Source organism: Mustela erminea, chromosome 16 (genome assembly GCF_009829155.1).
Source record: "Mustela erminea isolate mMusErm1 chromosome 16, mMusErm1.Pri, whole genome shotgun sequence".
Classification (NCBI taxonomy): Eukaryota; Metazoa; Chordata; class Mammalia; order Carnivora; family Mustelidae; genus Mustela; species Mustela erminea.
Window position 1 is genome coordinate 60284817 of NC_045629.1, and position 24967 is coordinate 60309783.

General features: G+C 34.6%; 1 long non-coding RNA gene across 1 annotated transcript in view; it reads right to left on the minus strand.

Annotated features, from left to right (window-relative positions):
- Positions 1-610: 610 nt before the first annotated feature.
- The window catches only part of LOC116575402, a 72264-nt gene continuing 47907 nt past the window's right edge, over positions 611-24967 (minus strand). The window contains exons 4-5 of the long non-coding RNA XR_004279755.1: positions 3068-3129; positions 611-774 (exon numbers count right to left, since the gene is read on the minus strand). This is a non-coding gene — a long non-coding RNA (uncharacterized LOC116575402). The remainder of the gene's footprint in view (positions 775-3067; positions 3130-24967) is intronic.

A 24967-nucleotide genomic window follows, 5' to 3' on the forward strand; every position in this document is an offset into this window, starting at 1 on the left:
GGTACAGTCACTTACTGGGTTTATAGTCACAAAGTGACTGAGGCAAGCTTTAGGACATCTTTCTTTTTCTAAGGGCAGTGATCTTTTCGTTACAATATAGCTTTCACCAGAGCAATTGTGTGCACCTTCAGGGAACTTTGCTTCTACCCATTTTTGGCTTCTCACAGTGAGTTAATCTTATCTGAGACACTTTCATTTTCATCTCTATGAAAATATCTTTTTTTATATCTTTATTCTCTATCTCTTCATTTTTTATAGCTTAATTTTTTTTTCTGCATTTTTTCCTGTATTTCTCCCTTGGACCTAATTGAGTCATAATGCTCTTTATTAATGCTTTCCTTCTACAAATAAACATATTCAGGTCCTACGTAACCACCAAATTTTTTTTTTTATTTCTTTATCTACTATGTCTTGAATTTCCTGTCTTGAGCATTTCACCAACATCTTAAAATTTTTTGTAAATTTACAACTCAAATGACTCCTCTATTATTTATCTATCCCCTTTCAATGTAAATTATGACTGCACCACTCCACTGAACCTACTTTCTTTGATATAACCAGAGAAATAGGAAAATTGATCCCCAAACTCTTTTTTTTTTTTTTTTCTCAGTATTTATTCCCTGCAGACCATTGTCAGAATTTGGTTCTTTAGCAAGAGAATCATTCTTGAAATCTTTTTTTTTCTCCTTTTCTTCCAGTGATGCCAGTGTAGATTCCCTTAGTTCTCTCATCTCAATTTACCTGTTGTCTTTGGCGTGTTCTATTTCTGTTTCCCTTAAAAAAAGAAAAAAAAAGTATATGTTCCTCATTTTCATCCTCACTCTTTATTCTAACTGCACATTTTTCTTAACTATTTTCAATCCTCCCAATATTCTCTTGTTATTTCTATCATCTAAATATCCTTAGTCATTGTCTTTTAACTGCAATTCTTCTGTTTTGATTATCTATGGGAAAAACCTATATTTGTGTTTGCTAATGTGTATTCTATAGGCATATATTACAGAAAATATGCTGGAAATTTTTTCTATAACTTAGCATCCACTTTTCTCTTACATCATCATATTATATATGACAATGTTAAGGACATGGGAAATCTTGCAAAACAAATCATTCTAACAATTGTTTCACTGGAGTCCATACCTCTACCCATTTTTCTTCCCTCACAAAATCTACTAATTGCCAGCAGAAATTTGGCTTCCCAGAAAACACACTGCAGGGTGGTATTTCATGTGAAGTCCCAAATTCAGCAAGTCCCAAACAGAATTCATTTGAACAGGCCCATTGGTAGCAACATGAAGTTCCCAGTAACCTAATTTCAAAATAATGGAGTTATCTTTTTTTTTTCCTGTTCCTAATAGTATCTACATCTAATCACTCAACAAAATTGGTTAATTATATTTTAAAAATGCTTCACAGAGTTGCTGCTCTTCCCATTTCAATGGATATTAGTGTATATTGCAGACTCCCTGTATCTCTCAAACAAAATATCACATTTTTATTTAGTTTTCTCATTTTCCTACATTTAAGGTATGATGTTGTAATTTTCCCATTTAAATTATTCACTACTAAAATTACTTCAATAGAATAATATACACCTCTTATTCTGACATTGAGAATAGATACTTTAATACATGACTTCAATAACTCAAGTGAGATGGAATTCCTTTTTTGTGGAAATGTTATGCTACACTGCTACATAAGACACCTCAAACCATAAAGTATTTTGATTATTGTCACTAATTTGTTTATTTGGTGAAATATTTAGGTGTTCCGTATATGGATAGCTTCATGAGACTTTATGGGAATACAAAAAGATAAATAAATTAATATTGGGCCATTGTGCTTACATGCATGTGTGTTTATCTAGTCATACTGGCTCTCTGATTACTCTGGGGGAAAATTTACTCAATGGAAGCTACCAAAGAATTGAGAAACGGTAAAATCCCATATAACAAGATCCCTTCAATTAAATAAAATATAGCATATGTAAGTGATTATGATTATAAGCTGCATAAGACTTGAATTTAGATGTTTCTGCAGGACATGTATGTTGCATTTACTGCTTCTGGTCTAAAGAATGATTTCCCCATCCCCACTAATTAATGTATGCACAAATTCATTGTCTGGCTAGTTCTCCTTCATTGTTCAACTTCTTTAACTCTCCTAAACTGGGGGTTAGTGACTGGTTTATAACACGGTGCATTAGGGTTCATGAGTTGAAATCACACAGCACAGATTTAAGCTCTGTTACTTCCAATTATTGGTCTGTTAAGTAAATATTACTTCAAGTAAAATAAAATTTAAATCATTTAAATCATTTCCCACTTCAGAAATGGTGAAAACTACTTTACTCCAAAAATTGTTGTGAAAATTAGATTGTGCCTTGCATATAATAAATGCTCAATAAATATTTCTAGTTGTTAGTATTTCATTATCTTATCTCATGATTTTATCTCTCAAAGAGATACTAATTTTTTTTTTTTGTTAACTTCAGTATTTAGGCTGTAGTTTTGTTGTCCTACAGATTTCTTTAAGACAGTGGATTATTTTCCTATTGGTGTTGTAACAAATTACCACAGCCTTTTTGTCTAGAACAACAAAAATTTATTATTAAATAATACATATTATTATTATTAAATTACTATAACAGTTCTGAAAGTCAGAAGTTCAAAATTGGCCTTACCACAATATAATCATGATGTCTGCAGGGCTATCTATATTCCTTATGCAGGCTCTAAGGAGAAATCTCTTTTTCCGGCTTCAAAAAGACCATCTACATTCCTTAGTTCATGACCCCTTTCTTTATCTTCAGAGACAACAGAATATTATTGGCAAATTTCTCTTTCTGACCTTGACATCTTTGTCCCATTTATAAGGATCCTTGTGACTACATTGGTAACATCTGGATAATCCAGCATAATTCTATCTCAAATCCTTAATTTAATCATATCTGCAAAGTTCTTTTTAACTGTATAAAACATTCATAGATTTCAGAGATTAAGAAATGGAACTCTTTGGGGGCCGTTATTCTGTCTGCCACAGGCAGGGTGTATAGAATTTGTCTTACCTTAGTTTAGTTTCCATAATGTTTAGTGTCTATCTTCTGCATATGAGGGGTACAATAAATGTCTGTTGAATAAATGAATCAGTAATGGAAGAATAAATAAGTAATAGAAAATCTTAAAAATACCTGGATTTCCTATTTTATGGTTGATACTACTTAATTGTTTAATTAATTTAATTATTTAAACAATTAAAATTTAATTATTTAAACAAGAATTTCTTGCACTCCACTAGAGTAGCAACTAACTTATGGAAGATTTAGGTTTATCTATTTATTATTATAAAAAGACTAACCTACCTGTCATAAATCAGCTTGAGACACAGTTCTAACAAAAGGTATGGTTTCAGAACAACCTTTCATCATTTCCTAACTTGACTCTCATCCATTTATATACTGTGGTTACAACGGTAAGAATGTTTTGGATGAGTGACATGTGTCAGGTATGTTTCTTTGAGGACAATGAATGCTGAACTTTGCGTTGTGAATATGGTGCTGTTTAGATTGTTCTAGGGTGTGATTTTAACTTGAACTCCATTTTAGTTTGCAGAATGTCAAAAGTTTTTCTGTTATCTCAAAAAAAAGACACTTTTATTTAAATTCATGAAGGCTTAATAGAAATAGAATATGTTTGGTAAATTTATCAGTATAGATGCCAGTTACTTATATGGATTGTACTGTTCATTATATGTCAAAACGCTGCTTTAAGCTACAGTGAAAGAGCTTTAGATTTGAATGTTTTTATTTACAAACTGCTCAGAGCTGTTATTTGATATTAAGTTTTTAAGTTTTCACCAAAGCTCAGTGGAATTTAGCTCATCCATTTAAACTTTAATCATGGCAAAGCAGTACATAGATAATGAATTATTGCTTCAAAATAGGACCATGAAATGACATGAAAAATGTTCATATCTTGATTGAAATATGAGCATTTACAAGGTTATGTTTAATTTACTTCATGTCTGCAACATCAGTAGTTTTCAGTGCTATGATTTTGTATTTATTTGCATTGCAGACTCTTCAGACTGAAGGTTGTTGTCTCAATCGGTTCAGACTGCTGCAGGCAGAACATTCTGGATATAACATTCTTGTCCTCTATGTTCACTTTACAGATAAATTTCAGATTTGAAAAGTTTATAATGAGCTACTTTTATTTGTTTAAAAAATACAACCCCCAAATCATAGTATTGGTTTTTATATTTCCAAATGGATTTGAACTTAATAAGAAATATTTTCAATGGAAGCATTAGCAACCTTCAAATCCATTTATACAATGGATTTTTTTTTTATTTGGAATGTAGGCATTTTGGAAAAAAACAAATCTATCTATTTATTTATTTATTTATTTTTAAAAGATTGTATTTATTCATTTGACAGACAGAGATCACAAGTAGGCAGAAAGGCAGGCAGAGAGAGGAAGGAATGCAGGCTCCCTGCTGAGCAGAGAGCCTGATGCGGGGCTCTATCATAGGACCCTGAGGTTATGACCTGATCGGAAGGCAGAGGCTTTAACCCACTGAGCCACCCAGGCACCCCTAAAAAATAAATTTATGATCACAAATTAAAAATCCTGATAGATGTAGGTACCACAGCAAATTTTGTTATGTTTCTTTAGTTAATGCCTACCAAGAAGAGAATGTAAATGCCAAGAATGCTGTTAAGCAGACCAAGGGCTAATTCTCACTTAAAGTCCCAAAACAAAAGGGAAAAAAATATCTATAGAGAAACTGTGGAAGTACCCTTAGGTGAGACATTCTGGGAAGACTGGTTCCAGTACAGGACAGGAAGAAAAAACCTGTAAATCTAACAACAACAAGAAAATCTTTTATTCAGTTCAGATGGAACTCAATAGAGTGACCCAAACTACAGTTTTCTCCACATAGTTTCAGTTCATACCTGTTGCCTCGTGTAATTATTAATAGCCCTTCCTGATATTCTCAGAAGTGTCCCAGTTAGAGTGATAAATTATATGATCACATAAAACTTCCTGGCCTAATGCTCCAGATCCTAAAGGACTTTGACTATTGAGAAGAAATGTCTCCTAACTAAAAAGATCGCTAGAATTTGAGCAACTTTTGCTATTCTATTGCAATAAAAGTCATGAAGTTTGAAGACCAATCTTTGAGAACTGATCTATTTGATGCGTATATTGCTTGGTCTAGTTTGTGACAGTTTCATTAAATTGATGTAGTTTTCTTTGGCAGGAAGGTGATTATATCTAATTTCAGAACCAAATCTCTTGAGAACCTTAAGCTAACAATTGCGTTATGAGAAGCTTATCAACTATTTAAATTTTATGTTAAGGATTTGTTGCACTTAATGGAATTTTTTTCAAGTATTCAAAATTCTAGAGGAGAATGAAATAGACTTTTGCTTATACATTATTATTCTGAGGAAACGTTACAAACTCCAGTACTAAAATATTTGTATACCAATGTTTGCTTACCATTAATGTTTCTGGCTTGATGTGCTTATTTTCACTTTGTAATGTGTAGAAATTTTTATAAAAATGGCCTACTGAATTAATATTAATAAAAAAGTCAAGTTAAAACACATAAATACACTTTCTATTTTGTATCTGCATTATATTTTAATAGTGCTTTGGACTTTGAGGAAAACAGTGATATAAGACGTGATTTCTGCTTCTAGAGAAGTCATTGTAGCATCAAAAATAGCAATAATCATCATCATCATCGCAGTTAATGGTACCAAAGTCTAGAGAGGACAGAAATGGCACTCAAAAACCATCAGTCATGTGGGATTCTTGGATGACTGTATACATTGCCTTTCCTTTTACAGAGCTGTATCCTCTATATCTGTGCACTTCACTTTTTTTAATATTGTACCTTATCTCTGAAAAGATTTTATATATTTTTTATTTTTAATAAACATATATTTATATATTATGAAAATAATTGACATTTACTTAGCTCATAGTATGCAGGGTATTATTCAATGAATTTTTATGTATTAATTTTTATATATATTAGCGACAGTTCCACATATCCTTGGTTTATAGGTTAAGAACAATTCAGACATAGACATAGTAAAATAAATTGTTGAAATTCACCACATCAGTAATTATAGGATATGGCATTAAAACACATTCACTTGGGGTGCATGGGTTGCTCAGTGGGTTGGACCTCTGCCTTCCGCTCAGGTCATGATCTCAGGGTCCATTGGGCTCTCTGCTCAGCAGGGAGCCTGCTTTCCCCTCTCTCTCTTCCTGCAGCTCTGCCTACTTGTGATCTCTCTCTCTCTGTCAAATAAATAAATGAAATATTTAATTAAAAAAACCTCATTCACTCTGGCTACATAAGTGCTCTCTTTAACACAGCATATTGCCTTTATGAATTGTATTTATGTATCACTATCCTAATATACATATTGTGCATCTATATTTTAAATAGCCAAAGATTGGGCGCCTGGGTGGCTCAGTGGGTTAAGCCGCTGCCTTCGGCTCAGGTCATGATCTCAGAGTCCTGGGATCGAGTCCCGCATCGGGCTCTCTGCTCAGCGGAGAGCCTGCTTCCCTCTCTCTCTCTCTGCCTGCCTCTCCGTCTACTTGTGATTTCTCTCTGTCAAATAAATAAATAAAAATCTTTAAAAAATAAATAAATAAATAAATAAATAGCCAAAGATAGAAGATAAAAGAAACAAGAAGAATAAATATGTAATTTTGTCTTTCATTTCTTACATCTTCCCCACTCTTTAGTTTTCTTTCTCTGAGGAGTGTAGTCAGCTGATGCAAGCTGGTACGTGTTTGTGCAGTTCTTAGCCTGTCAGTAAAAAATGTTGTGGTTGGACTGGCCGTTGTGGTTCTTATTAAGTTTGCAAGACACCCTCCAGCAATAACCATCAGGAGACTTTGAAAAAAAAAATGTTTATTACTTACAAGACCTGGAAATTTCATAACACACCTGTGGCCACACAGGGAGGTATGGGGTAGAGTGATAGAGAGTGCATAAGTAGTCCTGGGGTTCTGCGTTTATTGGGGTCAAGGGAAGGGGGCTAGAGTTTAATGGGCTCATTCTTTTTGGTAGATTTAAAAAAGAGGGATAAATTTAAAGCACCAGAAGAGAAAAAGTAAATGACCTAAATACTCAGTTATTGAAATCACCCAAGATCTCTAAAACAAAATCTTTGGAAGGGTGAGAAGGCCTGTCTCTTAGTCTAGAGAGGCTGGCAATGTGTTTATTCAAGATAGCCATTTTTGAAGTGGATGCCTCTAGCAATCAAAGCTTTAAGTCAAGCACTTGCATTGTGAAAAGAAAAAAAAAAAAGTCTGGCTTTACACTATGCAATTGGTGGATCTCTATACCTCTTCAACATATGGATTGGAAAATTTATCATGGTGGCTTGCTGAGGCTTCTTTCACGTTGGGCAGGAGCTGGCTTTTAACTGTTGTTGCTAGGGTAAGGTTTTTTGTTGTTTTTTTTTTTTTTTTAAGATTTTTTATTTATTTGCTTGACAGACAGAGACCACAAGTCCACAAGTAGACAGAGAGGCAGGCAGAGAGAAAGGAGGAAGCAGGCTTCCCGCCGAGCAGAAAGCCCATGCAGTGCTTAATCCCAGGACCCTGGGATCATGACCGAGCTGAAGGCCTAGGCTTTAACCCACTGAGCCACCCAGGTGCCCCTAGGGTGAAGGTTTTTAATCCTAAAACATACCATTCTGTTCTCAACATTGACTGCAGCTTTAAGGGCTTTACATAAGTTTCTCAGCTTTGGACCTATTGATTTAGGACTGGATAATTCATTGTCATGGGGGGCTTTTCTGTGCATTGTAACATACCTGTCCTCTAACCTATAGATACTACTTGTACCTTCCCTCCAGTGTGACAGCCAAAAATGTATTTAAATATTGATGTGTATGCTGGGAGTCAAAATTGCCTTCAACTGAGGACCTTGATTTACAGTTGATGGCTGCTTGGTGCTCTTTGGTCTTCTTGGATCTATGGTTTGGTGTCTGACATTAATTTGGGGGAAATTCTGTCATGACTGCTCATCTATTTCTTATGTTTCTTTTCCTCTTCTTCCAGTTAATTCCCATTAAACCCATGTTTCATCTTTTGTACTTATGTCATAGTTATTGGATATGCTGTTCCATTTTTGTCAGGATTTTTCTCTTTGCTTCTCAGCTTTGAAAGTTTCTATTGCCATTCTTAAGATGAGAGATTCTTTCTTCAGCCATGTCCAGTCTGCTAATGATTCCATCAAAGGCATTTATCATTTCTATGAAAATCATTTTTTCTTTAGCATATATTTTTGAATCTTAGAATTCCATATCTCTGGTTATGTCATCTGTTCTTTAATGTTGTCTGATTTTCTCATTAGAGCCCTTTGTATATTGATCATAGTTTTAAATTTCTGGTCTGATAATTTCAACATCCATGACATATGTGAGTCTGTGTTCTTATTCTGTCTCTTTAATTTTTTTTTTTTCTGATTAGTATGCCTTGTAGCTCTTTTTTTGCTATCCAGACATGGTATACTAGGTAAAGGATATATACCCTTTACCCTTTACCTAGTATAGGTATATAGAATTATATATAGGTATACATATACCTATATATAATATAATATAATATATTATATATATATATACCCTTTACCTAGTATAGGTATATAGAATATAGAAATATATAGAATTATATATAGGTATATATATACCTATATATACCCTTTACCTAGTATATCATGTCTGGATAGCAATAAAAGAACTACAAGGCATACTAATCAGAAAAAAAAATTTTATATATATATATATATAATATATATATTACAAAGTGTGTGTATCTATATATCTATATATCTATATGTATCTATATATTTGACTGTATCTACTCTCACAGCATATATTTTATATATAAAATATATATATAACTATCTATAATTATTATATATATATATATATAACTATCTATAATTATATATAAAATATATTACCAGAATCTCATATATCTCATATGAGACTCTGGTGATGTGGTGGTAATGTGTGGGGAAAGGGCAATGTTTTATATTTCTATGGGCAGGTCTCAGTTTTTTAGTGAGATCGTGTCCCTAAGCTCTGGATTTCATAAGTACTTCTCATTCCTCATTCTCAATCCCTGCTTCAGGTGGGACAAGATAACTAGGAAGAGTTGGAGTTGGATATTTCCTTTACCCAGGTGGGTTAGACCCCGATAAAACCCCCGTAGGTGAGGCTTTGGTGAAATATTTTCTCTTAAGGGCAGGCCTTTGCAACAACAACCACCACCACCACCACCACCACAGAATACTGTGGCATATTTTTACTTTTTCTTTCCTGCTGGAAGACATAGGGATTTTTTCAGATATTCACTGTGTGAAACTGGTAGAACTCCACGGACTAAAAGTAACAAAAATGTTGAGGTCCCCCGTGACTTGACTCCTCCTGAGTATTTAACTCCCAGACTTGTCCACCCAGCCTCTAGTAATTCAATCAATTACAGTTCAGGTTTTCCTTCCCCAGCACTGGTTCCTGTGGGGGCTCTGCTCTAGGGTCTCCTTTCCTGTAAGTTATGATTCTCTTTATCTGTCTGTCTCTCCAATTATTGGGACAGTGGTTTGCCCTTTCACCTCACTTTTCTGACAGATCTAAGAAGAGTTATTGATTTTTTAAGGTTGTTCAGATTTTCACTTGTTGTTAGGATGAAGTGATGACTTCCAACCCTCTTATGTGGTGGATTGGAAACCAGAAGTCTGGAAGCCACGTAACCAAGGGTAAGCCTTATGACCTGAGCAGAGATGGGGGTAGGCTTTGAAAATGGCCTGAGCTGAATGGCAGGCACACACAAGTGACAGTAAGCAAGGCCTGTGTGCTAATGTTGAAATGGAAACACGCTTGGAGTGTGTGTGTGTGTGTGTGCTGCAGCCTCTGCTGAGGTAAAACTAAGACAGACGTTAATGACGCTTCGTGTTACCACAGAGTATTAATGAAGCCTTAACACTTAATTCTTAGTGCCAGGCATACTTGGGCACTTTCGATAGCCTGGCTTAAATTCCATTCTACATTCGGGCTAAAGGAGGGAACTGTCAAGGAAGAATTATCTTTGGATTCATACAGTTTATCCGTAGACTATCAGGAATCACTCTCCATTCCTTGGGACCAATTTGATTCTGGATTTTTAATGACATAAGCTCTTACCAGTGTTTAATTTTTTATGCCTTAATTTGTGGGTTCACCTACAAAATATGGTGGAGTATACTAAATATTAGTGATAACTCTCTCTGTTAAAATAATATGTGCTTTTATTACTTATAGTGGAGAAACAACTTAAGGAAATTATTGGAAACTAATAAAGCAACATTAATATTCTGAGTCAAGAGTACTTTGAATCTTTGTGTCAGATTTGCTTAATAACTGAGAAGAAAATGGATTGATTTGAGAAGAGTGGTTTAGTCTGATGATCAGGATGGAAACAATACAGTAATTAAAACAAAATACAACAAGTCAGGCTGATTAAATAGGAGGAAGAGAAATATTCTTGAGGAAAAGCTTGAGATTTTAGGGAACAAATAAGAAATATCAAGAGGAAAATGAGATCTTGAAGGTCAGGCTAAAATGATAAGCATTGGCATATAACTGCTCTTAAGGAGGCCACTAAAAAAAATAAAAAAAACAAATAAGAGGCCACTAAAATAAAGACATATTTTAAATGAAGTTGAGAAACCGTACCTGATGCCCAAAGAAATTTCATAGGGAAAAAAGAAGCATCCCAGAGTAGACAGAAATGACTCCCCAAAGGGGAATCAGGATGCTGAAAGACTTAGAGGTATCTCTGAAAGTTGAGGTTTGAGGATCCACAATAAAAATCAGAGACCAACCAGTTAAAGATTATTACATACTTAGAGATTGAAAACTCTTAGATATATTAGAGAGAGGAAGGCCTGCAGATTAAACTATAGTGATGGTAGGTGAAGATGATGGCATTACCTGTACCCTGGAGGCACCAAGCTAAAGAGAAGGCATAGCAAAGGTATCAGTGATGGATCAAGTCTATGTCTGGATTTGATGTTGATCTGAAGAGAAAACACCTCTGAGCTAGAATTACACAATTCATGAAAGTAAAGGTAAACTACGTTTATTAGGTGTGTTTGGCACTGAATCATGGTAATTTCTGAAACTCGGAAGGACTCATTCCAGTGAAAGACCCAAGGACAGTGACTAGAAGAACCCTATCTGCTCTTCAGATGCTGACATACTCTCTGATACTGAGAGGGACTGAGGGCCTCTGCTTTAACTTTTCTCTGTCGCCCATGCTCTTCCCCAGAAAACTCACACAGTACTCTCCCAAGCTGCCTACCTAAAGTCATGGTTAAAGTGTACCTTTTCGGGTGCCTGGGTGGCTCAGTGGGTTAAGCCACTGCCTTCAGCTCAGGTCATGATCTCAGGCTCCTGGGATCGAGTCCAGTATTGGGCTCTCTGCTCAGCAGGGAGCCTGCTTCCCTCTCTCTCTCTGCCTACCTCTCTGTCAACTTGTGATCTCTCTCTGTAAAATAAATAAAATCTTAAAAAAATATAAATTAATTAAAAAAACTAAAGTGTACCTTTTCCATGGTGCTTACCCTAAGCACTCTTTTAAAAGCTATCATCTGCAATTCCTCATCTAAATTAACTGTTCTCTTTATCCTGTATGTATTTTCCTCAATAGCTCATGCAAAAAATTTCTTTAACTTAAGGTTTTAGTATATTATTAATCATTTATTTATGTCATACTCTCTAGAATAGAAGATTCATGATAGCATGGATATTTAATATGTTTTATTCACTAATGTGTCCTAAGAATTTAGGAAAGTGCCTGTCACACAGGAGATGCCCAATAAATACTAGTTTAATGAATAAATGTAGTACTTATGACACTTAGAAATAAACTAATACAACTCCAGGGGCTCCATAGGAACCACACAATTCTAAAGAGGAAATTTCTGGCTCCTACCAGGCATCAGTAACTCCTTTAACAAAGAATGAACAGATGAAGAGAATTGGGAGAATAATTTTAAGACTTAAATTAAGGCTTTGAAACTTTAATCATTAATTCACAAGAAGAGTATTTCATTTTGAATCTTAATTTGTTCTGTGTTCAACATGATTGGAAGCAGGTTTAAGCTTTGAATTTGAGTTTCTCCCTAAAATGTAATAGGAAATTTGTGTTAAGTTTGAAGGTATTTCTGTATTTTGGCATATATTGGCATAGTTTTCATTGTTGAAATATATTTGCACATCTTATTACTGAAGTATCTTGATGTTACTTGAATTCAAAGTTAATTCTGATTGATATAGAAATGTTGAATAATGTAACTGGACTTAACCTGGTATGAAAACAGAACAAAGGGTGAATTTTTAACTGAGAGTATCAAGTGATCTTGGAATTAGTTTAATGACTGTATTTTTTTTAAAATAAATTACATGAAATATTCAACTTTTTTTTTTTTTTTAAGATTTTACTTGTTTATTTGACAGAGAGAGAAATCACAAGTAGGCAGAGAGGCAGGCAGAGGTGGGGGGGGGGGAAGCAGGCTCCCCGCTGAGCAGAGACCCTGATTTGGGTCTCGATCCCAGAACTCAGAGATCATGACCTGAGCTGAAGGCAGAGGCTTAACCCACTGAACCCCCCAGGTGCCCATGACTATATTGTTTTAATTCATTTCAGTACCTTTGGGGGACAGAAGTCTACACTGAATACTGATGGTCTCAGAAGCATTTGCAGATGTTTGGAGAAGTGGACTCATGAAAGGTAGACATAGTACTTACTCGGATAAACTGCTAATCAGTTGGGTCAGGGGAAATGCTACACAATTCTTTAATTCTTTGTTAAGCCCAATATATTAAGGCAGGGGCAGGGGGGTAAGAAAGGATAGAGGGACCCATCCTTCCTATGCCTGATAGTTTCTTCCTTTAAAGGGAACCCTAGGCCTCTCTCGACTTTTACTTACTCCTCCCTAGGGATGTCTAATAAACTACCCTGTTGATAAATTTGAGAAAAATAACTGGACATGCTTATCTCAGCTCCTGTCATTTCTCAAGGAAGCTAACAAGCCCACAAAGAGCTTTGTTTTTCTCTGCTCCCTGCCAGTGGAGGACTTCTCAAGTCCAGCATAACAATGCCCTGTTAGGTAATTTTGTCTCATTTAGCTGGAAGGCCTGTTTTGTGCTAAATGAAGCTACACCCACCGCATTAATCTTTATTAATAACAAAGATGATATATTAGCTTCTACCCTTTCTCTTTGTTATTCAAACGCAGTTAGGGAAGAAGCTTGTTTGTATTGCCCTCCTCTTAATAAACACAGAAAATATTTTCTTCTTGGTTACCTACTTGGGTAACTTCCTCATTTTAAAACTTGTAGTAAGGAGATGATTTTTTCTTCTAGTTTGTCTTATATTATGTTCTCATAGAGCATCTGGGATCTTACTTGTTCTGCCCTCTGGTACAGCCTTTTAACTCCAGCTGTTCCAAACATGGCCAGTTTAGTGAGCTGATGTCTCTTTAATTGGACCGTAGGCAGGTTTGAGACAGGTTGCTTCAGTCCCTTCCATAATTATTTCTATGGCACTGAAAATCTAAGTAAAAGCTTTCACTTAGTGGTTATACAACTGTATAAGGAAATTATAACGCATGAGAGAAAAGACTTAAAATTTTTACATTCTAAATTAATTCAGTATACTCTTTTTGTTGTCTTTCTTTCTGAAATTCTCATAATCCCTTAAAGAAAGACCCTATTTCTACATCTTAAAAAAAATATCAATTCCTGAAACTATTTTTCTGTGAATGCTCTATTTCTGTGTTTTTTATTGTGCAGTATTATCCATTCTTTGGCCTTCAGGTAATATAGTTCAAGAGGGATTTGTACTTCTCTACTAGAGGTCATTTGAAAATATGTGGGGATACTTTGGCTGTCAAAATGACTAGGAAATTATACTACTATTTTAGGTGGACTGGAGGATGCTAATGATACCATAATAAGAACAATTCTATCCAAATGTCAGAAGCAACCCGTTAATTAAAATTGAGAAGGTTGTTTCCAGTTTTGGCTTTTGTGGACAGTGCTGTGATGTTCATTGTTAGACATGTCTTTTCCTGCCAATATGTACAGTAGTGAAGTAACTACTGTAGTAGGGATGTAAAATATGCCCTTGTGAGCTTTGGTAGATACTACTGAGTAGTTTTCCTAAGGGTTTGAATAACATTTATACTTCCATGAACAGTTTATGAGTGTTCTAGTAGTTCTATAACATTTCCACTTGGTATTTCATTATTTTTATTTATTTGTTTTTAGGTTTAACCATATTATGAGGTGTATAAATGAGTCAATTAATTTCTATATCTTTGGATAATTTTCATATATCTTTCATTTAGTGATTTCTAGTTTAATTCTCTTAGATCAGAGAACATGCTTTTTTTAACTAAAATGTTTTATTTATTTTCACCAGCTTTACTCAGGTATAATTAATAAATTAAATTGTATATATTGAAAGTATACAACATGATGATCTAATATACATACATATTGTGAAATGATAATCATAGTAGGTTAATTAACACATCCATCTCCCCACACAGTTTACCTTTATGTCTGTATGTATGTGTGTCTGTATATGTGATGAGAATGCTTTAAATACTCAGCAAATTTTAACTCTACAACTCAGTATTATTAACTATAGTCACCATGCTGTACATGATCACCAGAATTTATTCATCTTATAGCTAGCAGTTTTTATCCTTGGTCAGTAGCCCTCCCTTTTCCCCATACACATCTCCAGATAAGCACTCTTCTACTCTCTGTTACTATGAGTTGGATTTTTTTTTTTTTTTTAAGATTCCACATATTGGTGATACCAGACAGTATATACCAGATCTCCTGATCTGGCTTAGTATAATGTTGTCCAGATTTATCCATGTTGTTGAAAATAGAATGATTTCCTTCTTTCTCATGACCAAAAATATTGTATTAGGTGTGTGTGTGTGCACACGTGTGTGTTGCATCTTTATCTGTTCTATAGCAGTGGGCACTTAGATTGTTTCTGTATCTTGACTATTGGGAATAATTCTGCAGTAAACACAGTACATATTACACAAACACTCTTTGAAATACCGATTTTGTTCCATTCAGGTTTATACACAGAAGTGGGATTACTAGAACATAGGGTAGTTCCATTTTTAATTTTTTGAGGAACCTCCATATTTTACCATGACTGTACAAATTTTCATCCCGACCACAGTTTATAAGGGTCTCTTTTCTTCACATTCCCCACAACACTTGTCACCTCTTGTCTTTTTGATACGTGCCATTCTAATAGCTATAACGGAATATCTGTGCTTTTGATTTGCACATTCTTGTGGATTAAAGATATTGAGCAACTTTTCATGGATTTGTTGGCTATTTATATGCTTTCTTTGGAAAACTATATATTCAGTACTTGGCTCATTTTTTAATCAAATTAAGGTTGTTTTTTCAAATCAAATTGGGTTTTTTTCTTTTTTTGCTATTAAGTGGTATGTATTCCTTGTATGTTTTGATATTAACCCCCTATCAGATATGTGGTTTGCAAATATTTTCATTCTCCCATTCTGTAAGTTACCTTTTCATTTTATTTCATTTGTTATACAGAAGCTTTTTAGTTTAATCTTGGTCCACTTGTTTATTTTTGCTTTTGTTGCCTGTGCTTTTGCTATTATATCCAAAATACCTATTTTATTTTATTTCATTTCACTTTATTTTATTTTACATTATTTTATTATTTTATTTTATTTTTTCAGTGTTCCAAGACTCATTGTTTATGCATCACACCCAGTGCTCCATGCAATATGTGCCCTCCTTAATACCCACCACCAGGCTCTCCCAACTCCCCACTCCCCTCCCCTCCAAAACCCTCAGTTGGTTTCTCAGAGTTCACAGTCTCTCATGGTTTGTCTCCCCCTCCGATTTCCTCCAACTCACTTCTCCTCTCCTTCACCCAGTGTCCTCTGTGTTATTCCTTATACTCCACTAGTAAGTGAAACCATATAATTGACTCTCTCTGCTTGACTTATTTCATTCAGCATAATCTCCTCCAGTCCTGTCCATGTTTATACAAAGTTGGGTATTCATCCTTTCTGATGGAGGCATAATCCTCCATTGTATATATAGACCATATCTTATTTCCATTCGTCTGTTGAATGGCATCTTGGTTCTTTCCACAGTTTGGCAACTGTGGCCATTCCTGCTATGAACATTAGGGTACAGATGACCCTTCTTTTCACTACAACTGTATCTTTGGGGTAAATACCCAATAGTGCAATTGGTGGGTCACAGGGTAGGTCTGTTTTTAATTTCTTAAGGAATCTCCACACTGTTTTCCAAAGTGGCTGCACCAGCTCGCATTCCCACCAACAGTGTTAAGAGCATTCCTCTTTCTCCACATCCTTTCCAACACTTGCTGTTTACAGCCTTGTTAATTTTGGCCATTCTAACTGGTATAAGGTGGTATCTCAGTTTGGTTTTGATTTGAATTTCCCTGATGGCTAATGATGATGAACATTTTTTCATGTGTCTGTTAGCCACTTGTGTATCTTCTTTGGAGGAGTATCTGTTCATATCCAAAATATCTTTGCCAAGACTGACATTTAGGAGTTTTCTCCCTATGTTTATTTCTTCCCCCCCCTAGGCATTTTATGGTTTTAGGCCTTACATTTACATGTTCAATCCACTTTGAGTTCGTTTTTATGACTTGGGTATGATATGGCTCTGATTTCATTTCTTTGCTTGTGGATATCCAGTTTACCCAGTACCACTTATAGAAGAGACTGTCATTTACACATTGTTTATTCTTGACACTCTTGTCAGAGATTAGTTGGCCATATGTGTGGATTTATCTCTGATCTCTTACTCTGTCCCATTGGTCTATGCATCTTGTTTGGTGGTTGTTGTTGCTGTTTTGGTTTGTTTTGTTTTGCAACTATATACTGTTTTGATTGCTTTGTAATATGGCTTGAACTCAGGAAGCGTGATGACTCAAGTGTTCTTCTTTCTCAAGATTGATTTGGATATTCAGGGTCTTTTGTGGCTCCACACAAATTTGGGGATTTTTTTTCTATTTCTTTGAAAAATGCTATAGGGATTTTGTTTTTTTTGTTTTTTTGTTTTTTTAAAGATTTTTATTTATTTATTTGTCAGAGAGAGTGAGCGAGAGCGAGCACAGGCAGACAGAGTGGCAGGCAGAGTCAGAGGGAGAAGCAGGCTCCCTGCGGAGCAAGGAGCCCGATGTGGGACTCAATCCCAGGACGCTGGGATCATGACCCGAGCCGAAGGCAGCTGCTTAACCAACTGAGCCACCCAGGCGTCCCAGGATTTTGATTGGGATTACAATGAATCTGTAGATAACCCTTAGTAGTTGACATTTTAATTTTGAACCAGGAACACAGGTTATCTTTACATTTATTTATGAATTCTTCAAGTTTTTGTCAATATCTTAATAATTTTCAGATATTTCAATTCCTTGGTTAAATTTATTAATTGTATTTTATTGTTTTGATGCAATTATAAATGGGATTATTTTCTTAATTTCTATTTGTGATAGTTCTTTGTTATGGTATAGAAGTGAAATTGATTTGTCTATATTGATTTTCTATTCTGTAACTTTACTAAATCTGTTTATTAATTCTAGCAGATTTTAGTGGAATCTTTAGGATTTTCTGTAGGTGAGATCATGCCATCTGAAAACATAATTTTTACTTTTTGCTTTCCAATTTGGATGGCTTTCATTTTTATTTCTTGCCCAATTTCTCTGATTAGGACCTCTAATATTATGTTGAAATAGAAGTGGTGAGAGTGGGCATTTTTTTCCCCTAGCTTCTCATCTTAGCAGAAACACTTTCAGCTTTCCCCATTGAGTATGATATTAGCTGTGAGTTTGATATGTATGGCTTGTATTACTTTGATATAAATTACTTCTATACCTATGCTGTTTGGGAGTTTTTATCATGAAAGTGGGCTGAATTTTGTCAAATGGCTTTTTACGCATCTATTACGATGATCATGTGGTTTTTATCCATCATTCTGTTAATGTGGTGTGTCACATTTACTGATTTATGTATGTTGAACTGTCCTTGCATCCCACGATAAATTCCAAAAGATCATGATGTATGAGCTTTAATGTGATGTTGAACTCTGTATTCTAGTATTTTGTTAAGAGCTTTTGTATCTGTGTTCATCAGGGTTTTTCGCCTATAATTTGTACTCTTTTTGTGTCCTTTTTTTGGTGTTGGTATCAGGGTAATACTGGCCTTCCAAAATGAGTTTAGAAGCGTTTCCTCCTCTTAATGTTATGAAAGAGTTTGAAAAGGATTAACATTAATTATTATTTAAATATCTGGTAGAATTCACCAGAAAGACCATGTAGTCCTGGCTTCTTTTTGAGAGATTTTTGATTACTGATTTAATCTCCTATGTAAATATTCTAGAATTTGTCTTTTCATGTATTACATTATTCAGCTCTAGAATTTCCATTTTATTATTTTTTATTTATGATTTCATCTGCATGTTTAAGTTCTCATTTTGTGTGTTGTTTTCCCATTTGATTTATCTTTCTAACCCCCTGAGTATCTTTGTAACCCCCTGAGTTTCCTTAAAACAATTTTTTGAACTTTTAATCAGATAAATCACAGATGTTTGTTTCTTTGTGGTCAGTTACTGGAAAATTATTGTGTTCTCCTGGTGCTATCATGTTTCCTTGATGTTTTATATTTCTGAAGTCTTGTGTTGTTGTCTTTACATTTACAAAAGCAGAAACCTCTTCCAGTATTTTTGGAGTGGCTTCTGGAGAGAAGTATTTTCACCTGTCAATTCTGATAGAAGTTCTGAGGCCATCTCACACTTATTTTTTATGAATACGTCTTTTCATACTTGTTCTGTCTTGGGGAGAGGGAGTCTTTCTTAAGCTTGGGTCCTTCCTCTTGATCCTACAGAGCCAGACTGAGTGAGGACAGCTTCCCATTAGCTTTCTATAAGGTGGTGCTGAATGTTTAACTTTATTTGCTCTCTCCCACTCCTACATAGTCAGGCTAGAGTTCTGACAGGCTCACTAGCTACCTATAAGGCTCGTACCTGCTGCTCATAGGGCATTCTCCAGGAGCCCATCATGGGAGTGGGGATATGTGGGTGAAACGTCTGGAGCAATGGATGAGGTGGGTCCATAGGTGAGGCATCTCCAGGATGTCTGGATGGGCTTCCTCGTGGAATACAAGAAGTGGTTTGTAGGACACATCCCTTTGATGAATTCCAGCTCTGGCTGCTATGCTTCTAGTCCCTCGCTATCCCTCATTTCTGCACAGTATTCCAGATAGGATGAGAAAGAATTGGTAGCAGCATCTTATATAGCTGGGGAAGACATCTCAGTTTCCCCTATGGAAGACATCATGGACCAAGTGGGTCTCTCTTGGTACTCAGCTGTGTTACTATGAGGGAAGATGATGTGGCTAAAGTGAAATTTTCTACCTTCCTCAATGCATCCCAATCTCAGATTTTTTTTTTTTTTTTTGCCTTAATAGTGTGATGGAATTCTCTACTTGACTCAAATTTCCACAAAAGTGCTCTCATGAATGTGTGATTGTCAAAATTGGTGTTGAGGGAAAGGCAGTAGAAAACTCCTGTTTCACCATCTTGTTGACTTCAATCTCTCCTACTTTTAAATTTTGTTTTATGGCTAGCATTTTCTGTATTGTTAACTTTATGCCAGGCCTGTGACCAATATGTAATGTTCCTATATTATGTTCTAAAACCCCTAGTTCTAACACACATCCAGAGAAAAATACACATGTAAATATAAATGTCCCTGAAATTGTTATGTGTGCAAAGAGTAAGGGCATAAAAATTATTTTTATAAGCTTATCTATTTATATAGAACTATTCGTTGAAAAGACCATTCTTCCTCTTTTGTCAGAAACTGGATACCTATATATGGAGGGGAAATTTCTGGAATCTTTAATCTGTCCTATTTTACTGATGACTTTATCTTTATACTAACACCACACTGTCTTAATTATAGTAAACTTCATAATGAGTCTTGATATATGAAAATGTAAGTACTACAAAAATTTAAAGCCAGTTTAAAATTATCATAGCTATAATTTGTCTTGGGAATTTTTATATAAATTTTAGAATCAGTATTTCCATTTACTAACAAACAATATTTTAATTGGCATTGCATTGAACCTATTGAAAGATTTAAGAGAAACTGACATTTTTACAGTATTTCGATTCCTAATCCATGAACATATACACCTTCCTTGATAGCTTCCTATAAAGTGTAGTAGCATAAATATCTTCATTTGTGTCTTCTTTGACTATTTTCCATTGTGGTAAGCAATATAATAATCCTGCAAAGGAAGGCTACATATCCTAACTCCTGGAACCTGTAGATATTTTATCTTACATAGCAAAAGGGGACTTATGATGAGATTAAGCATTTTTAGAGGAGGAGATTATTCCAGATTATCTGAGTGGAGACAATGCAATCATAATGTTTCTTAGGAGGAAGACCAAAGGGTCTTGCTAGAGAAGACGTGATAAAGGAAGTAAGGGCTGGACTGATGGGGGGCCATAAGTCTACTAATATGGGCAGCCTCTAGAAGCTGGAAAAAGCAAGAAAATAGTTCCCTCCCAGAGCTTCCAGAAAGGAATGTAGCCCTGCTGACGTACTTTGTAATTTTGATTTACAGAATCATAAGGTAAAAATATGTGTTCTGCTAAGTTTGTGGAAACTTTTATGGCAGCAATAGGAAACTAGTGTGATTGTAGAATTTATTATAAAGGTCTTGAACATCTTTCACTAGTATATTTCTGAGTATTCGTAATTTTATGTATTTGTAAATGATGTTAATGTTATTTTCTAAATACCCTTTGTTATTAAGTAGAAATGTAGTTATTTTAGTATTTTATATTTTTATATATATTTATTTATATTTATATTTATTTTATGTTTTATATTTATTATATATCTAGTGATCTTAAATTTATTATAAATTTAGATATATTATTCATATTTTCTTTTGGAGTTTTTATTTATACAATTATATTACTTACAAATAGCAGCATTTTTATTTTTTCTTTCCTATACTTGCTAATTCTTTGTCTTATGGGATAATTTAAAATCTGAACTGGATGAGATACTAGTAGGAGAGAATGCATAAGCAAACATAATAGGTCAGGCATTTCAGAGTTATAGGATAGTTAGTATAGATATCATAAAATTAAATTTTTCTTACTGGTATAATTACTGCATTAAAGAATACAAAGAAAAACTACCTACGTGTGACTGTTAGTGGGTCTTTTTCAAAGCATATAAAGAGAGTCCCATGCCTTATAGTTAGACGGTGGAAAAATCTGGAGACAAGTCTAGGACAAAATTATGAGTAGACTTATTTTTCAACAAGTCATGTGAGGAAACTATGCAAAAAGAATGAAACCTTACCATAATTTGCACTGGCTTAGGAAAAAAGAGTTGTTAATAAAATTAATAAAGCATAAATCATTAAAATAATGGAAGGTACTCTTATTCATAGGGATAGACAAAAATATATTAATTGGATCATTGGCCACCTTCCCTGTACCTGAAGGCTTGTTAATAGTCCAGCAAAGTGGAGTGCCTGGGTCGCTCAGTTGGTTAGGCATTTGCCTTTGGCTCAGGTCATGATCCCAGGGCCTTAGAATCTAGCCCCGCATCAGGCTCTCTGTTCAGTAGGGAGCCTGCTTCTCCCTTTCCCTCTGCCTGTTTTCCCCCCTGGTTGTGCTCTCTGTTGAATAAATAAATAAAATCTTAAAAAAAAAAAATTCCAACAAAAATATCACTCTTACCTAACACAACCCATGTGGTACTGTAGGAAGAGATTGGTGAATTATATGGAGATAAACAGGGACTTGAACCCTTTTATTCTTTATGTCTATAAAGCTGATATTAATTCCTGTCATTATCTTCTGGGAGCAATATGTGTATATGTGTGTGAGGGGATTTTGATTTTGTATTTACTATCATGTTTAAATGTGGCATATGTGCAAATTTAGAGAAATCATTCAGTAATTATATTACCAACAAGGGAACCTTAAACAATACTTTTTCATGGACAAAAACATATGAAGAAAACAACAGAAAAGTAAACAAACACGTTAGCCAGTGACCCACCTTATGAAATGTATTGACGTAAGTATAGGGAAAACAAAACAAAGCAAAACAAACTTGTCTATTTTTTTTCAAGGTGAATGATCATCAGAGTAGGAAAGTATAGAACATTTTCATACTAAAAATTAAAGTACAATGTAGGTAAGATTGTGAGAAAACAACTATTTAATGCCTGTATCTGAGCCCTACCTCTGTCCTGTCTCCATCAGGCTATTAATTGCATTACCAAATGTTTAATGAATGTCTACTACTTCTGTATTTTACATTTATTCCCCATATACTTATTTATAACACTTTGAAACATAATTCCTAGGACATTCATGTTGCAGAATTTGAGACAGAAAATTAGAATAATGTGAATAACATGAACCTAAGATCCTGCTCCTAATTTCCTAGTTCTATCAATTATCACTGAAAATTGATGAATCACAGTGACATAACTTAGGAGTTCTTGGTATAAGAATGGCTATTTTGATACATATTCTACCATTTACTTATTGTATTTCCCTCTTTAGAAGTTCTAGAAGGTTAGAAATGTTCAAAGACATGATTTTCTTGAAAGCAAATGAGGTAAATGCCTGAACTATAGACAAGTGAGTTTCAATAATGTGAAGAACATTTTGACAAAAAAAATTGCCAAGCAGATGAGTTACAAACATTTAAAAAGGCAATTAATGACCTTTAAGAGCCAATGAAAATTTAAAAAGTCATGTTATACAATTAAAAATATATTTTGATAGACAAATAGATGAGGAGGATTCATTCCTCTTTTCCTACATTTAGACTTTTTTCAATAAATATTTATGAAGTGCTAGGTGCTATCAAAGGACAGAGGATAGGCTTGTGAATAAAACAAAAAAGGCCTTGCCTTCTTGGTGAAAAATGAAAAAGGATAAAAACATAATTGGTTATTATAAGTATATAGATAAATAACATAAATATATTTATATGTATATGTATTTATATATCAATATCCATATCTATATCCATGCCTGTACCTGTATCTGAATCTCATGTATACATGATATTGATATGTATTGTCAAATAGTGACAGGTACTATGAAAAACCATAAAACAGTATTAAAAGATAAAAAGTGATGGAAGGGGCATGTTTTTTGAAACAGATAATTAGGGAAGGCATCTATGGCGATATCACAGTTGAGTAGACAGTGTACGGTGGGAAGGAGAAAGCTGTGTCCGAAGTAAGGGGAGAGCATTTTATGTTAAGAACATCAACAGTGCAAATTATCTGAAGAAAAACAATGTTTTACAAGAATGGTAGAAAGTAACTAGATGTCAGGTCCTGTAAGAACTTACAGAAAAGACATTGATGCATGAGGATCAGGGCTATATCTTAATCATACTTGAAAGATTATTTTGATCTTGTACAGAGAACAATCAGGAGGACAATGAAACAGAGAAACCAGATAAGAAATGATGAAGATAGAGAGTTAAAAAAAAAAAATTAGCATGGTTATTGACAATTTCATTTTGGGTTTTTTGAGAAATTGATGGAGAATTTCGAGCTTTCCAATAACATAGTTAGCTTAATAACTTCTCAGTGAGAATCCTAGGGAATGTTAATGACTTAATGTCAACTTGGAAGGAACTGAGGCATAGGACTTGGTTCTTAATATTATCCTGTTGAGCATCTTTATCTGCAGTTCAGTTGGGCACATGGAAAACATGCTAATGAGATTCACAGATGATCTGAGGCTGTGAATAAGCCATTGTAACACATTGGCAGGGGAGCCTGGGTGGCTCAGTGGGTTAAAGCCTCTGCCTTCTGCTCAGGTCAGGATCCCAGGGTCTTGGGATCAAGCCCTGCATCAGGCTCCCTGCTGAGGGAGGGAGCCTCCTTTCTCTCTGCCTGCCTCTCTGCCTACTTGTGATCTCTGTCTGTCAAATAAATAAATAAAATCTTAAAAAAAAAAAAAAAAAGAAAAGAAAAAAAGAAACACATAGGCAGGCTACAAAATTACCACTATAGACTGGAAAATATAGTAACATTTTCCAGAGAAACTGTACTTTGCTTCAGAGAAGCAAATCTCAGACATCAGACAGAAATTCCTCATGAAGCCAAGATCACCAACTGTGCAAACCCCCAAATCCCAGAAAAAGTTTAAACAACAAGTTAGAGATCAGACTACAGCTACAATAGCAGAAAAAAACAAGAAAGACTGCCATCAATGTGTCAAAACTTTTCAGAAATTTCTGTCAGTAAAGAAGGTTTCTGTTTCTGATTCTACAGAGAAACAAAACCACAGAAACCACAGTTCAAATCAATAGAAAAATATATTGTTGACGCAGTAGGAATAGTTCAAGGGATATATAAACCAGACTTAATAGAAATAGTATTGAACCCTCTGGCATTCACTAACGTTATTAAATGGGAAGCTGTAGTATAAGTGAGTAGGCCAGTCAGTGTTACCTCTGAAAATGAGGGATATGTTTTAGGGAGTTAATAACTTCCACATAATCCTATTCTTTTCATTCACTCAATAGGATTACATACAAACAACAAACATTGGAGAATAAGAATTATCCATTTAAAAAGATAGGAAAACAATCAGAAAGAAAACTAAATCCATGAAAGAAAGCCACCAAATTAAAAAAAAATTGAATATTCAACACCCAATGAATCTCAGGGAACAGAACAAAATTAAGAAGTCTTTGGAAACAAATATAATTTGTATTTTAAACATGATTCCAGAGAATATTGCACCCAAGAA